General features: G+C 34.9%; 1 protein-coding gene across 6 annotated transcripts in view; it reads left to right on the forward strand.

The window, feature by feature from the left end:
* The window catches only part of VRK1 (VRK serine/threonine kinase 1), an 86,001-nt gene that overhangs the window by 14,021 nt on the left and 54,486 nt on the right, over positions 1-17,494 (forward strand). For 2 of the 6 annotated variants that reach the window (XM_081292233.1, XM_081292234.1), the window contains one exon: positions 1,441-1,576. The exons of 3 other annotated variants lie outside the window; for them this stretch is intronic. The gene's annotated coding sequence lies outside the window, so the exon portion shown is untranslated. Of the gene's footprint in view, positions 1-1,440; positions 1,577-2,829; positions 2,945-17,494 lie in introns of all 6 variants that reach the window. One more of the 6 variants, XM_081292235.1, reaches the window with a different exon arrangement.

A 17,494-nucleotide genomic window follows, 5' to 3' on the forward strand; every position in this document is an offset into this window, starting at 1 on the left:
ACGAAATGTGGAGTTCATGAATAAGCAGGAGTCATTCATGATCAATGAGCTCTAATCTTGACAAATTCTCTCTCCCATCTTTAATATTTGCTCCTGGAAAGTGGCATACCTTATAAATTTCTGTATCAGGTTTGCATGCTAGGTCCTTGAGAAGGGTAAGTCAGGAGCCAGATGAATAACAGAAAATCTACCATTTGCTGCTGCTTTTGTGTTCTTAGCATCCTGCTTTGTAGTGACTTCTTACTTTCTTTCAATAGGTCTAGATTGGTTTCCAAAGAATGGTACTACTTAGTGTAGCTGGTGTTCCTTCCTTTGTTATTCTTGATATTACATTTTTCCTTTCATTGACTTAAAAAAAGTTTGAGATGTAACTCACATATCATACAATTTATTTATTAAAGAGTTTCGGTTCAGTGGTTTTTAGTATATCTACAGGCTTGTGATCACTATAATGAAATTCAGAATATTTTCATCAGTGCTAAAAGAAACCCCTACCCATTAGCAGTCACCATCCATTTATCCCTGTTTACATTCCTAAGAATCCACTTTCTGATTTTCATCTATAAATTTATCCTGGAAATTTTTTATAATTGGAATTATACACTTTGTGATCCTTTATGGTTGGCTTCTTTAATTTAACATATTCTTAAGATTATTCATGTTCTACCATATATTGGGACTTAATTTCTTTTTACTGCTGAATAATATTCCATTGTATGGATATATCATATTTTATTTACCCATTCGTCAGTTGAAGGAAAGCTGGGTTGCTTACATTTTTTGGCTATTGTAAATAATGCTGCTATGAACTTTTGAGTACGAATTGTTGTTTAGATGTGTATTTTCATAACTCTGGGTTCAACTTTTGGGAACTAATGAAGTGTTTTTCAAAGTGGGCTGCACCATTTGACATTCTCACTAATAATGTGTAAAGGATTCTGATCTTTACAGATGCTACTAATACTTGTTATTTATTGTCTGCCTTTTTGTTTATACCTGGGTATGAAGTAGTATCTCCTGTTTTTGATTTCTATTTCCCTAATGACTCATGAGTTTGAATCTTTTTGGTTCTTATTGGCCATTTGCTTATCTCTGTTGGGGAAATGTCTATCCAAATCCTTTTTGCCCATTTAAAAATTGAATTATTTTTATTATTGAATTCATTAACCTTTGATGTTCACTTTGATTTATCTTTAACTCAAAACATTTTTTTCTTTATTTTTTCTTCTATTGTGTTCAGGGAGTTGTCATTCTATAGTGAGCAGGAGGGTTAAAAGAATTCCCAAACCTTCCATTGGCAACATATGTGATTGTAGATTATCTTAGATTAGAAAATGTACATCCTTTGTGTTCCTACCGGTTCTAAAATGAACTATACCTTTCCCTACAAACCGGTAAAATGCCTGGCTTGGACTGTAATCTAAGCTTCTCATTTTACAGGTTAAGAAAAAAGACCTGGAGAAGTTGGGTCTTGTCTGAATTCATAGGAGGTGGACCTGGACCATGACTTTAATTCAGCCCATTCTTAGGAAATATCCGTTTGTTTCTCATCATGTTAGACTCAAGAGATACCAAGGTGAGTAAGACAGGATTCCCGATTTCCAGATTCTGACAAAATATGTCAAAAGAGACTGACAGATATACTGCCAGTGGCAATACAGTGTCTTTAGTGCTGTGAAATGCATACAGGGATATGTATGCTCAGTGCTCTTAACGTGCCCCAGTGCTGAGACTTTTATCTTACTTCTTTTGCATGTAGGCAGATTAGATTGTTGAGTAGTTGATTTTGTCTGGACCATTTAGTAAAAAGTGTTAACAAAAATGCCATCATTCAGATGCTGATATTACAGAAGAAACTGACTTTAGAATCTTCAGGGTTTTGCACTGGAACCAAGAAGATAGTCTCATTAAATGCACTATTTTTATATATGTAATATTTTCTAACCCCCCTCCCCCATATCCTGCAGTGGTTTATAATATCAAGTTTTTTCAAACTGATTTTGTATACACACACACATACACACACACACACACACACACACACACACACACACACACACACTTCAACATGGAGTGTCTATTGCCCTGTCTGGTCTCAACTTGTGGACTTAAGTGATCCTCCTGCCTTAGCGTTCCTAGTAGCTGGGACTATAGGCATATGCCACCACGCCTGGCTAACCCATTTTAAAAAGCAACTTAAAACATATTTTTGAAGACTTATTTCAGTGATTTATTGCTTTTGTTCTTTTAATCTTTAAAAGTCATACTAATTTTACTTAGTAGAGTTAGGCTGTGAGATATGTGTTTATAATAATGTGAAAATATTTCTGTTTTATTTTTTATACTCTATAGCAATTATAATTTTGGCTGTATTATTAGTAATTAAAGCAAATATTTTACCACCTTAAGACTTTTAGTTTTGCAAATGATCTGTTTACAATATGTGTGTTTTTTAATTAGGAAAGGGGCATTTTTGCAAAAATTATACTTTGCATACATATATTTTGAACTTTGGCCTTGCTGTTTAGTGGTTGTGAGGCCATGGACAAATTATTCAGTTTCCCTTATGGACAGTTTCCTTCTGTGTACAGTCAGTATAATAAGGCCTATGTTCTATAGTTACTGTAAAAAATTGAGATAATGTTTAAATTAATGTACAGCCTGCTACATGGATGCCTAACAATAATGTATTACATTTCATTTATATGTAAGTGTTGTATGTTATAATTAGTGGTTAAATGGTTTCTGGTATAGATTCAGTCATTCATAATTGAGCAAAAGTAAATCATTGTATTAACGTAAGAACTTCATGTCGGTGTTCATTTTCAGTTACTGGTCTTTTAGAGATGTATTATTCTTTGAAGAGTACAAGCTGTATTGTTCTTTAAAGACTGACTAGTCTTCACCATCAAAACATTCAGGCATGATCTGTCTGCAAATGAAGGTACTGAGAGTTGTTTTTCTACACAGTTAATTGTAGTGTTACTTGAGGCAATTGGTAGGGCCAGCTTGTACTGAACCTGATATTACAGAAGCACTGGCAGATTCCAAACTAAGAACATTGGAAAGCATTACTTTGACATTTTGTTTAATCAAGTTCTTTTAATTATTTATGAAGAATTTTTAAAAAAATATCTTAATCAAAAAGTTAATACTATGTACCACAAATAATAAATTTAAAAAGTTTCATAAAAGGGTACAAAATGAAAAGTAAGCCTCTTACCCCTAAGGCATTGCCTGTTACTAATTAATTACATAGGTTTCTAGCAGTCAGCCGTGTGTGTGTGTGTGTGTGTGTGTTTGTTTTGTCATGGTTGTGCAACTTTTCCGGGTGCCAGTTATGTATATATATGTGTGTGTGTGTGTGTGTGTGTGTGTATATATATATATGTATTAAATTATTTGTAGCATATGAATCAGAGATTTCTTTATTTTTATGTGCATAGGCATATTCAAATACATGGTTCTTTCTTACATTTTTCCCTTAGCAATATATCTTGTGGAGTATTCCATATTGATGTATGTAGATCTACTTCATTTTAAAAATTGCATGATATTCTATTCTGTGGTTATACCATCATTGATTTAATAATTCCCCTCTTGATCTAAGTTAAGGATGTTTCTTGTCTTCTGTTACTGTATACATTGTTGCAGTAAATATCCAGGCAGGCATTCCAGCTTGTGCAGCAGGATAAACCACTAAAAGTGGACTTGGTGAGCTGAAGGGTGAATATGCGTTTAAAATTCTGATAGATAATGCCAAATTGATATGTTTTTTTTTTCTCTTTCATACTCTTACTAACCCAGTGTATTTTCTTTCTTTCTTTCTTTCTTTCTTTCTTTCTTTCTTTCTTTCTTTCTTTCTTTCTTTCTTTCTTAGAGGGGGGGGGGAGAGAGAGAGAGAGAATTTTTTTTAATATTTATTTTTTAGTTTTCGGTGGACACAACATCTTTATTTTATTTTTATGTGATGCTGAGGATGGAACCCAGCGCCCTGTGCATGCTAGGCGAGCGCGCTACAGCTTGAGCCACATCCCCAGCCCATCCAGTGCATTTTCTGACTCTTTGAATTTGGCTAATATGTGGCAGAAAAATGTCAGTTTAATAATTTTAATTTGCATTTTATTAATGGATGAAGCTGAGCCAATTTATTTGCAAGCTGTGTTGTTAGTGAAAGAAATCATGGTGTAGGACAAGATGTATCATATTTGACCTGTTTTCTAGGTAGTGGGGGATGCGGATAAATGTCTTTTATTTGATATCTATAAAGAGAAAACAGGAAGTATAAACCCAAAACTAAAAAGCAGCTACTGTGGAGAAAGAGAAAGAATAAGGAGAGAAGAAGTAGTAGTTGTGCTCCTGACACATGTTTTGTTTTTTGTGCTTTGGAAACAAATGTTTTATAAAATTTTAAAAATTTAAAGAAAAAATTATTATGTATTTAGACTAACATTAATAGGAACTAAGATTTTTAACAAGAGAAAAGAGTTGCAAATATGAAATCAAATTATCCAAAAATCCTGTAATCCTAAATTTGAAAAGGAAATGCCAGTATAGTGATATAGTTTTCCTGATAAAGAATTCTTGTAGCTCACTCCAGGTTGTAATGACAATCTGGGAATAGTGACTGTCTTGGGACTGGATTTTGGTTTCCAAATAGTGATTTCAATTGAAAGGAAACAAGGCCCCTTGGAGGAGTGGCTGATTTTAGGTTTGGAACAGGAAAGTGAATAGGAGTAATCTGGAACATCTTGCAGTGGAAAGCAAGGAAACATTTTTAAGACTTTTGGTCCTCTCAAAAGGACACAGTGACAACACAAACGGGTTCTGTTTTTAGTGAGAAAGGAAAAAAGAGAAAACCAGCCCTGCCGTTCAGAAGCTGGCCTGCACTCAGTGAGGCCATGTTTTCTCCTGGTAAACATGAAGAGTCTCACAGAATACCTTGGACAAGTTTTCTCTCAGGTCATGATAAAATGAGGCAAAGCATAGACAAAACCAAAACTAAGGTCAGTGTGCTGCCTACAGAGTACTTGGCCTGAATGCGAGATTTTCTTCTTCATTAATGGCTGCTTTGTCTTTCTTTTAGTGTATCCCAGCTTAGATCAGATTAATTGAGATACTCAGTTATAGAATTGTCCCACTTTCTCACAATATCCAAAGGTTTTTCCTAAAACCTTTTCCAAATTACCAAAGCGATGCCCAAATCCTGGAATAGATTCTACCATCCTCTTATTCAGATGCTCCATTATTCCTCACTGTGTATATTCCTGGTGGTCTTTGGCTGAAGGACACCAGAGGTAGAACAATTTGAGCAACAATATCAATAACAAAAAATATTAAATGATTATAGGGCTACAATCAGCAAAATTCACAATGTGGGAAATTTTACAGGCAAATGACAAGAAGAAAAACAAATAGGGAGGTGGCATTTGCGAAGAGAGTCGAAGACAGATCAGCCATATGCAGTGACTAGTTTTTGGGTCTTGTTTGGAGATCAGCATGTAAGAAGATATATTTTGAGGTAGTTGGGGGATATTTGAACCTTATTAGGAATTGTTAATTTTCTAAGGCAATGATGTAAAATAGATATATTTTAAAAAGTACCTGTTGAAAGCATTTTTATTTGTAATGTTGTGGTGTCTGGAGCTTGCTTTAAAATAATCTTAGGAAGAAATAGTGGATTGGGATAAATGAAACAAGTTGACCATGTGTTTCATTTTTGAACTAGAGTGATATATATATGGGTGCTCACTGTATCACTTTGTAACTTGTAAGCATTTGGAAATTCCTGTAATAAGAAGCTTACTTTTAAAAACCATTTATATATTTTTTTTTTCTGTGAATTTGCCGGTCTGCCATTTTCCTTTTTTTTTTTTTTTTTGATTAGACTTTTATCTTATTTTCCTTATCATTTCAAGGATTTTTTTAAATAATAGAAAATTAGCCTTTTGTCTTATGCGCACAATATCCAATGTAGAGAAGCTCTTGCTTCTATTTTTCATTGTCTTTTGAGTTTGTTCATGGTGCATTTTTTAAAAAATCTGTGTAGAATTTCAATTTTTTTTGTCAGTTTATCAATTTTCTTTATGGCTTATGTGTTGCTTGGAAAAACTTCTGAGACTCTAAAGCTTTTTCGTGTTTTCATGCTGTAATAGGATGTTTATATGCTTATGTTATTTGGTCATCATAGTTTTCTCAGTATATTAGTAGTAATCTCCCCTAAAACTCTGCCTCAAGAGTAATTTAGGAAAAATGTTGTTCAGTAGGTATCATGATTTAAAAGTGAACACTTAGAGAATTAATTGTAAACAAAATTTGGTGGTTAATTTTGCCCTCCCCTCCCATAAGAGTTAATGAAAAATCTGTTATTTACAAAATTTTTGAGTACTCTCAAATGTTATGTAAAACAGTTCAAATTTTCTGGTTTTAGAGGAGTTTTAGTATTGCCTTACATAAAGAAGCATTTCTTTTAGCTTTTGCCCTGGAGTCAGGGTTAGGAGCCAGGTATCTCTTCCCTTTAAAGGTGACATCCTTAGGCTTGCTCCTGTTTTAAAAATGTCTGACTGTCTTGCATCAATAGTGCAGTGAGTTTCTAATCTTTTAGAAATAGTTGAATGTTACTCTGGTGTCTTCACTATTGGTTCTGGGAGATCTTTTTGAACTCAGGCATAAATCTTCTACCCACAGCATACAAAGTCAGAATTATGTGTAGATTTTACAGAATCCATTCCTTCTGGGAGATGGAGGAATGGTGGCAGTGAGGTGACTTGGGCTTGTGTTTGGAAATGAACATAGTGTTTGTTCTCAGTTAAAAATTTGTTCTGCAGTTGGTAAAACCTTTTTAGAACTTTAAAAAAAAATCATTTAAGAAAATAAAATTTGAGTAAGCACATCTAGTACTATATTTTAAGCATTTTACTCTACTGAAAATTTTGTAGTCTAATGTTAATTACTTTCTTAATACAAGTAAAAAAAATGTCACTAGGAAAATTTCTTTCTTTGATTATATTCGCTCTTTTTTTTGAGTTTGAAGCGTGAGTCTTCACCTAGCTCTTTCCAGCTTAGGTGTGAAAACATGACTAGTGTGACAATTGCTGCTAAAGATTGTGTCACAGTTTGAGTTTAGCTTAATGTTTTTTAGGAATAAATCTATAAATTTATGGGTTCATTATCTCTGGAGGTTCACTTCTGCATTTTCATGGTTTGTTGTGTTATATTTTGATAATTACATGGTTATAGTTTCAAAAGGTATCATATAGCTGTGAGTATCTGTCATATTGATAGGCATGGTTCTCTGAGTGAAACCAGGGATTGAGTTGGTATTCCTAACAGAAACCCAGAGGAAGGTCCATTACCTTTCCTCTGCCCCAGATTTTTATGTCAAATGGTATTGGTAATAAGTTATTTTTTTTAAAAGCATATTTTCTATCCTTATTGGATATTCTTACAGTATTGTCACAAATGTAGAATTGTGGGAACAAAAAGAAGAAATTAGATGAAGACTTTTTTCGTTACTGGGAAGTGGCTGTATAAACTGAGAATTCTGTGTTTTACTTTTCAGATGATTTCTTAGCACTAATCAAATGCATTAGTCAACCTCCAATTGCTGACTCATTTCTCATTTGTGAGAGGATTGTCTTTAGATGTATTGCTTTCAAATTGTTCCTGATGTAATTTAGTGAAAGAGGTGATGAAGTTCTTTGTTGACCGATTATCTCTGTTGATTTTATTCTTTGACTTACTATAATTTGGCTGGAAGCCATTTGCACCAAAACATGTAATTATTCTTAATCCCAAATAAGTTTGAAATACAAATGAGTCATTTTGGCCTAGGGATGGGTAAAGCCTTATTTTGGGCTCCTCCTGAATCATTTGTTCACTAATTTATATTTTTGCCCAGATTTTATTAAAATCTTCAAATACAGTAGACATGGAGATAACAGAGTATTTACACTGCATATGAATGACTTAATGGAGAAAGGAATATGTACCCGAATATCTAGGCCAATGGTCTAGTCTGTGCTTCATTGTCCCCTGAAGCATTAAGATATACAGATGCTGGGACTGTTGTGGGATGGGGTCATTATTATTCCAGAGTTCTACTGCTAATTGATATATAGCCAAGCCAAGATTGACAGTTATTGCCTTAGATTTAGATGATGAGTACTTATGTAAGCAACTTTATAATTTTGCTCAGAACTTCCTGACATTCATTGAAAAGAGGAAGCAGCAGTTTCATGACTCTTTGATATCTTAAAAACTTGGATCATTGAAAGAGGTACTTTCTGACCTCTGTGAGCCTGATACAGTTTAATTTTTTAGATGTTTACAACTGTTCACTGTCTTAATAGTTTTGTTCAGAAACATTGTTTACCTGGAAGAGTTTTTATTGATATTTGAAGCTGGTGGAATAATTTTAAATTATAACTGTGTGAATGCATGAAGCTCAGTGCAGACCAAAGGTTGCATTTTATTTTTCTTTGAATTTTCAGCCCCTCACAGATTCCTGCACATACCATGGAGGTATTTTATAAATGCCTTTGGAATAGATGGGTTCAAGTGTTTAATTTCCTGGTGAACTAAACTGTTATAAAGAGAAAGCTTAGGAAATGTAGAGTTAAGAGATGATAAGTGTGCTTCCTAGACCATCTGTCACTAAGATCAATTGTTTCTACTTGGCACTGTAGATTTATTTTATTTTATTTTTTTGGAGGGGAGGGCAGCTTGGATAAAGTTCAAAACAAAACAAAATTAAAAAAAAACACTCTTAAGTTATTCTGTACCTCTCCGTTTAGTGGCTCAGTCAGTACAGTTATTTAAAAAATTGATATTTTATTACTCAATGCATTCAGTGCTTATTGCATTAGCAATACTATTTTAACAACTGTTAGCTATTTCTGCCTTGCCACTTTGTAGTCTATGTTTGATGCTTCAACCTTAGTGATACTTTTCAAATACAAGTCAGAGCATGGTACTTCTGTTTTCAGGACCTTTCAATGATTTCCAGTCTCATTCAGAACTAAAGTTTAAGTCCTTACAGTGGCCCATGGGTGGGACATATTTTCCACCCTGTGCCCATTTACATTAGCCATTTCTCTCTCTTGGGTAGTTCTCCAGCTGCGAAGTGCCTTGTCTGAGAACAAGATGGACATGTTCCTGCCTTTGCACGTGCCCCTGCCTATATGTGGGATGCTTTCTCCAGATCATTGACATGGCTATCTGTTCTCACTTTATTTATTTATTTTTTGCTTAAATATCACTTTCTTGTCGGGTTTGTCAGACCTTATTTTAAATTCCATCCCCCTTCCCCATATGCCCCAACTCCTTGTCCCTGCTTCGCCCTCCCCCCTTTTAGCTCTTATTACACTTGGAAGTTTTACATGTTTTAATTTTTAAAATTTATCTTTTTCTTGTGAATAAAATATAAGCTCCACAAGGCTAAGACTTTCTGTCTGCTTCATTTGATGTTTTATCCCTGTCTTCTAGAATAGTGCTGGACACAGTACGCTGTCAATAAATATTTATTGAGCAAATGAGTTAATGAAGCAAGCAGTATACATAGTAATAACATAGAATTTTATGGGACTTGATATTTTTATTTTAAGTTAAGTGGCATAGTATGGTAAAAATGTTCATTTTTGTGAAAAAGTTTGCATCTGGGAGTGATGGTGCATGCCTGTAATCCTAGCTACTTGGGAGGCAGGGAGAAGCAGGAGGATCCAAGCCAGTCTGAGCAACTTATCAAGGCCCTAAGCAACTTAATGAGAAACTGTCTCAAAATAAAAAAATAAAATTTCCTAGGGTAATTTTATGTAAATGAGAGAAGGAAGCTAGTTAGCTAGATGGTAAAGAGCCTGTGAGTTCACTCCTCAAGCTACTCCTACCTCCACCTCCACTCCCACCCCTGCGCCAGACCAAAGATGCAAATTGTTCAGTCTAATGGCACTGCTCAGTTAATAAAATGTAAAGAAGAATAAGGCTTAGTCTATCCTCTACTTTTTTTTTTTTTTGGTGGCACTGGTGATGAACCCAGGGGTGCTCTACCACTGGGCTACATTCCCAACCCTCCCTTTCCTATTTGTTTTGAGATAGGGTCTCACCAAGTTGCAAGGGTTGGTCTGGAATGTGCTGTCCTCCTAACTCACTCTCGATTAAAGGTGTGTGCCACAGCAACCAGCTCCATCATCTACTTTTCAGGGATGGATTTGATCTATTATAAACCCATTCCTACCCTGAGATGCCTTTTTGACACAGATACTATGAAGTATTTAAAATTTTGGATTCAAGCTTATATAGTTCATTTTATAGATGGAATGTATTTTGAGAATGAACTTATACATCTTAGTGAAAAATATAAAAAAAATGTAAAAGCTTTGGTAAGAAATAAGTCAGTGGGAAAATTCTTGACTTAGATGTTCTTAATGAAACATTGCAAATTAAAATGCAAGTATAATATGTTCCAAAACTTTGTAGAAGGTAAGTTTACCTTTTGCCAAAGTCTGAGTCCCATCAGTGGCCTTCAAGGCTCTGCTAGCCCCTTCATTTCACCTCTGACTCCTCTCTTGCTCATTTCACCCTGGCCACACTGGCATCCTTCCTCTTTGTTGGCCAGGCATGCTTCTACCTTTGGTACAGTTCTGGAAAATTATATTTCACAGAGGACAGCAAGCTTTTTGAAAGAATAAGCTGTTACTTGTACACACAAATTATCTAGAACTGTGAATAACCTGAGTGGAAAATGCAATCAAAGCAAAAGGAAGAGTTTGTTTCAAGAAAAGAAGAATGAAGCAACAGTGTTGAGTGCAGTTGGGCAAGTAAATAAGAAAGGATTGAAAATGTCATCTGGATTTTATAACGTGGTGGCCAGTCATGAACTTAGCAAGAGTTGTTAGAGTGGAGTCATGTAAATGGAGTCCAGGTGGCATGAATTGAGTATGTGAGGAAAAAGGAAATTATAGCAAGTACAGATGATTACTGAGACATTTGGCATTGAAAAGGAAAATAAAGGATGCTAATGGAGGGGGATTAAACATTTTTTTATTTTTAAATTTTTTATCAGAGAGCCTTGAGGCACTTTTCAAAACTGATGTGCTCTGATTATATGAGAGAAGGATGAATTAATAGTATAAATCTTGAGAAGGTTGGAGAGGATAGAATATGAGGTGAAGGACCTGATGTTCCATAGGAGAATAGCTTTTTTACATAGTGATAGGAGAGAAGGAAGCTAGGATTGGATGCTAAGTTGGACTTGAAGTGGGTGCAAGTAGCATGTAGATTTGATTCTTGGAAAGAAAAGGGAGGGATTACAGGTGTTTGCCACTGTCCCAGCCTGTTTTCTTTCAAAACTAGGATTTATATCATCTGTTAAGAATTATGAGTTAGGAAGAGAATTACAGTTTTGAAGAAGAATAAATAACATAATCACAGGGAGTGATTGCTTAGCTTAAAAGCAGTGGCAGTGTCCTCTGTAGTTGGGTGATATCAGCATAAAGTTAGGCATCAGGGACTTGGATTAAAAACAGACTTAACCATTTTGCCTCTTAGTTATAGAAAAGAAATTTATGGAGTTCCTACAAAGTATAATGTATTGTGAATAAGACAATTTTTGTATCCAGGCCGCCCGTAAATTTATAGTGAACCTTTCTCATATGCAAGAAGAGGTGAACAATACTTCAAAGGTCATAGCTGACCAAGGAAGAGATAGGTTTTTAGGTATGGGAAAAGTTTTAATAAATGTTTTTGGGTGGGGAGTGGTATAAGGAAGAAAAGGCCAAAGAGTGGAGGTAATGTGTTGGTACCATGTTAGTGGAATGAAGAGTAGTCCAGCTTGTCCTAAATTATCCTTGAATCAGTGTCTTTCTGTATAGTATGAAACATAAGAAAAGTTTGAGACTTTAAAGAAAATTTCATAAAAATATATGACCCAATAAAGGAGCTTATATGCATACCTATTATAGGGAAACTTTGAGTAGTCATGCAATGTATAATGAGCTTTATACAGCATTGTAATTTCCCAGCATGGGTATGAGGAATTCAGAGAGCTCATTAAGTGTCTTAGTATCATTGTTGTGATCCATTCAAGCTTCTCCCCCACCCTGCCCCTCTCAGCAGATTAAAAAAAAATTCCAAATTTGAATCCAGAACTTGAAAAAATGCCAGTTGTCTAAATACAGTACCATATTATGATAAATATAGCTATTGAAATTTTAAAATCTATTCACAAAACTTTGTTTTAATATTCATAGCAGAACTTTTTTGGAATGTTATCTGAAAAACAGAGGACCATTTTATCATCAGAGCTGACTATTAATTAGGCTATTGTTTCAGATATAAAAGTTGATCTGCCACTGAAATTCTATTTGAATATGTATAGTTCCAAGCTTGCTTTGTGTATTTAATAACTTTAGTACCATAATTACTCTGTTTACAATTAAATTTTGGTGAATATGCTAATATGGAATATACCAGTGAGTGATTTCAGCAAAGGGCAGTATTGATTTGCATCTTGATGTGCTTTTCAGTTGCATCTGCATTCCAGTTAGTATCAAAGGGAAAAGAAGCAGTCAGATTATGTAATGGATTATGTGATAAAACTTTTTTCTTTCCTTCGAAACCTCTCTGTTGCATTGGCTACTATAATAGTAGATTTGAGTGAAGTTGGCTGAAATTAATGCAGAAAGATTTAATTTGGTTATGGGTTGTACCCTCCAGTGTATTCTTTAATGGAAACCTTAATGAAGATATTGGTTTCATTATTAGAAGAAGTCTGGAATGTACTAATGCAATTGTTTAATTCAAATTAGTATTTTAGAACACTCGTTAACTACTAAGGCAAGGACTTGTGCTTATGTTACTTTTGAGAGCAGGGATTTGATTTTAAATAATTCCCCTTTCAGAAATTATCTGAAAAGGAACAAGAAGATTGAGATACAACAGATTTTATATTCTCAGAAACTAGTAGGCTTCTTGTAATAGTCCTTAACTAGAAAATAAGAGGCACTTCCAGAGTAGTGAGGTCAACCAGGAGTATGGGAGGATATTGAAAGGGACACTCAGGTGTAGACACAGATCCCAGACAAAGCTTGCAGAATCCTGTTCTCCAAAGTAAGTGCATCCCTTGAGAGGCACACTACTAAGCTTTTGTTTGGAAGAACATGAGAGTATTGACAGAAAAGGACGTTAGGCAATGTTATGATATCACAATGTCCTATATTGTTATTGTATTAGTGTGTATTCATATATAAAAGAATATCATTCTATACATGTGTGCAGTTATCAATTTATGGCCTCTCAACTCCAGTTTTTCCCTTCTTTGTTCTGTTTAATACTTGAGCTAGACCCTGTAAATATTTTCTCTTTTCTGGAGTAATGTTAGGTTTTGTTGGTAGAAGGTGAGAGGGGGTCACTGCAAGACATAGCAGAGGAAGGGGCTTCTCTTGCTGCTGTTGTGTCTTTTTCTTCATTTGTTCGTTTTTCTCTCTCTCAAGGTCCAGCTGCCAGCAGTGCTTTCTCTACTGTGAGCGTTTTTAGCACTGCAGTAGGCAGCTTATTGCTCCCACCAGTACTCTCCAATGGACCAGCTTCCAGCTTACCAGTACTCCAGAAAACTCTACCACCCAGCAGGGTATTGCTACAACCACTCCAGTGAAGAGTACTCTCTTGGGTACTTTCACTTAGCCTTTGAAATAGTAACCGTTTGCCTCCATTTTCTATTCCCACATTCCTTAAAATTGTTTTTTATTCCCTTTAGTGGTTGACCACCTTTTATAAATTAATAATTTTTATATTAGATTCTGTTTAAATTACTTATGTTTTCTATCTTTTGAGTGAACCCTGTTATAACTCATGATTTGTGTAATTTACTATTAATTTTGCATAAATAGAGTGAAATAAATCACAAGTGTACAGTTTGATTAACTTTTAGGAAGTAAACATACAGTTTAAGTATCATCAAGACTGGCTTTAAAACATTGCCAGATCCTGAGGTGCCTTCCTCATGATGTCTTCTTCCAACTCTTAAGTCATTTCCTCCCGAAAAAGTGTCTGCTGTTTGATTTCTGTCACCAGTGATTAGGTTTGTTTTTATTGAAATTCACATAAATGAAACCATATAGTATTTCTTCTTGTCTGGCTTTTTTTCCCCCTCAACATAGTGTTTGGGAGGTTAATCCATTGTGTTATATTTGCTTTCTTGTTAATGGATATGTGGGTTCCCGGTTTGTGGCAATTGTGATAAAAGCTGCTATTATTCTTGTACTTGTCTTTTGATGGACATATTTTCATTTGTCCTAGGTATATACATAGAAGAATTGCTAGGTCAGTTAATTAACTACTGTCAAATGCATTTTTCAAAATGGTTGAAATGGTAAAGAATGTAAGAGAGTCCCAGTTGTTCTACCTTCTACCAACACTTGGTATTGTCAGACTTTCACAGTTGATGTCTTTAAAAAACCTTTAAGGAATAGATATTTAAATGCTGTTTTGATATTTTAGATTGTGTTAAAAGAAGAAAAGCTTACAGAAATTTTTTGTGAAGTGAGCATATTTATTAATACCTAAGTATGACAGAAGACAATTAATCTATAGATCAGTCTTGTATGAATTTTGTTTCTAAATACAATGTTAACAAATAGAAATAACCCAGAGCACATTAAAGAATCATCATCACCAATATAATTTTTTTTCCCTCTAGGAACAGTTATGTTGAAATGTCCTCTACAAATATGTGGTATACTAACTGCATTTCTTTACATTTTTTTTATGACTCTCAACACTTTGAAGAGACAAGATGTTGAGTAAATGCTTGTTTATTAATACATTGTCATTGAGCCTCTTGCACCCATGAGAAGCGGCCCCTGAGCACTGACATGGCTATTGGTTGCCTGAGGTCATCCTGAGATTATAGGGAGCAGCAGAAGGGAGTCCTCCACATCTTTTTTCCTTAGGAGCCACATGTAGGAGTTTCATCTAGGTACATTTTAAAGAAATATTTCTGTGTCATAGTGACTTCTTTTTGTCTGAGCCACAGAGTATATGTCAGTGATTCCTTAACATTCATGTGGAGCTAACTTAGGTGTGAGTATGCTTTTAACCCAAGGACAAAGTTAGTTTCAAATATCATTGATGTTTTTCATTCTTTGATTTTTGCAAAGAGATCAATTAGCTAGGAACTATATGTTAATACTTTTGTTCCTGTAGCAAGGCCAGGGTCCCCTAGGGGGTCTTGGGTCCAGGATCTTTGCGTCCTGAGCCAAGAATTGATCAAGAACTGAGAGGTTAACAAGAAAGGTAGAGGTTTATTGATATTGAGAGAAAACACTCTGTGAGAGTAGATGGATTGAGCTGCAAAGTAACTTGGGGTCCCATCTACACAGTGGAGCTCACTTTTACTTTTGGATTTTGGATTTTATTTGGGCAGTGTTAGTTCTTCCACCTTTTCCTGGGGTGGATCTGGGGTTGATTGACTCCTTGATTGACAACAAAACCTGGCATAATTTCTTCTTTATTACCCATGCATAAGTGTCCCCTCACCCCCCACACAGAGGGAAGCAAACTGCAATGCTAATGATATGCTAACTAGTAATAAGTTAACTTTTAGGTCAGTTCCTGGGCTATTGCATAGACTGAAGATCTTTGGAAGACTTTCCCTTCATCTTGAATTCCTTTTGTGGTCTTCTACATTTCTCCCTTTAACCACAGGATGACCCAGTTTTCCCTTGAAGGAAGGGGCTTCAGGTAGAATGTTGAGAGAGTCCTTGGTGGAGCTGAGAGTCATAAGGGGTGGTTCCTTCCCCATGCCCTGTCTCCTGCCAGTCACTTTTATGTGAATATTTTTTCTGCTTGGTTTTCTTGGGTTGCTATGGTATATTTAAATTCCTTGAGCACTGTGGGTTCCCCTGATGTGTATGAGAAGTGGGAAAAAGAAGAACAAAATTGAATAACCATTTGGAAAAAGCTGGTTTCCTACCTCATACCAAAATAAATACAGACAGATCAAAATTTTACCAGCAAAATATATACCATAAAATAATAAAAGAAAACATGAGAGCAATTAAAATTTTCTTTCTTTCTTTTTTTTTTAACAGTGGAGGTCTTTCTGAGGGTGTCATAAAATCCAAAAGCTAAAAATAAACAATGTGAAAAGATAAGTTGGGAATATTACTTGCAATACAAAGAAGTAATTTCTTTAATACGTAATATATAAGAATTGCCTATCGACAAAAAGCGAGAATAACAATCTGAAAGAAAATGAACACAGTTCACTAATAGTTCACAGGAAATGAAGTACAGATTTTGCTTAGAAGTCTTTTTTCTTTTTGTTGACTGGGAATGGGATGAGCTTACTTAGTATAAAAAGGTTTCCAGTTTTGATCCCTTAGTGATTGTTAATTATAGGAGGAGTAGTTTTTTAATGTTTAAAATTATATACAATACGGAACACTTTATCAAGCAAACAGGTTTAATGAATGTATCTTTCAAGGTGGTCTCATGAGCACCATCTTAATCAAGAAATAAAACTTTGCCTGCCACATCCCCCATCCTAGTCACAATTTCCACATGCTTACCCCAAGTAAAGTCTATCTTTTATGATAACCGCTTTCTTATTTTCATTGTTAACTTGCATCCCCTAAGTACTATGGTTTAAATTTACCTGCTTTTTCTTTTGTTTTAGATATTTTAAGTTTTTTAAAGTCCAGTTTCCTTCTTCCCTATTCTGGTTCCTCCTTCATTTGTTGAAAATTGTATGTACTTCAGGATTCCCACAGGAGTTTACTGATCACATTCCTATATTAATTTATCATGTTCTTCTCGTCGTATCTTGTAAATTAGTAGGCTTGATCAGATTCAAGTTCTGTTTGGTTTTGGTTTATGTTTTGGTGTAATTGCTTTATGGGTGGTGGTGTGAATCAGGAGACAAGTGGATCTCCCTCTTATTTCCATGGTACATGCTACCAGTGCTTATTGCCCGGATCCATTAATTCATTAGGAGATGGAATTGGGGAAAATGGTACTAATCTAAAACTATTCTTTTTTATTAGCTGAAATATTTCTTAAAGAGAAATTTTTCTTCGTCTTCTATTTGCTTACCCAGTGGTACAATTCATGCATGAAAGAGGATAAAACCTTGATTTTTCTCACTTTGCCAGTTTTTATAATGAATTGGTTTCCTGTTATTCTCTTAAAATTTATTCATTAGGATTTCTTTTGTGAACTCTTGGATATATCCATTTTATGTGTTTAAATGCATTGTGATTATTATTTTTACTGACTCAGATTTTCCCCTCAGTTGGAGTATCTTTGAAACTGGCACCTTAGACTATTTTATATAAACCCTGGTGGTTTTTTTTTTTTTTTTTTTAAAGAGAGAGTGAGAGAGGAGAGAGAGTGAGAGAGAGAGAGAATATTTTTTAATATTTATTTTTTAGTTCTCGGCGGACACAACATCTTAGTTGGTATGTGGTGCTGAGGATCGAACCCGGGCCGCACGCATGCC

This window comes from Spermophilus citellus (assembly GCF_964194105.1).
Source record: "Spermophilus citellus genome assembly, chromosome: 4".
NCBI lineage: Eukaryota > Metazoa > Chordata > Mammalia > Rodentia > Sciuridae > Spermophilus > Spermophilus citellus.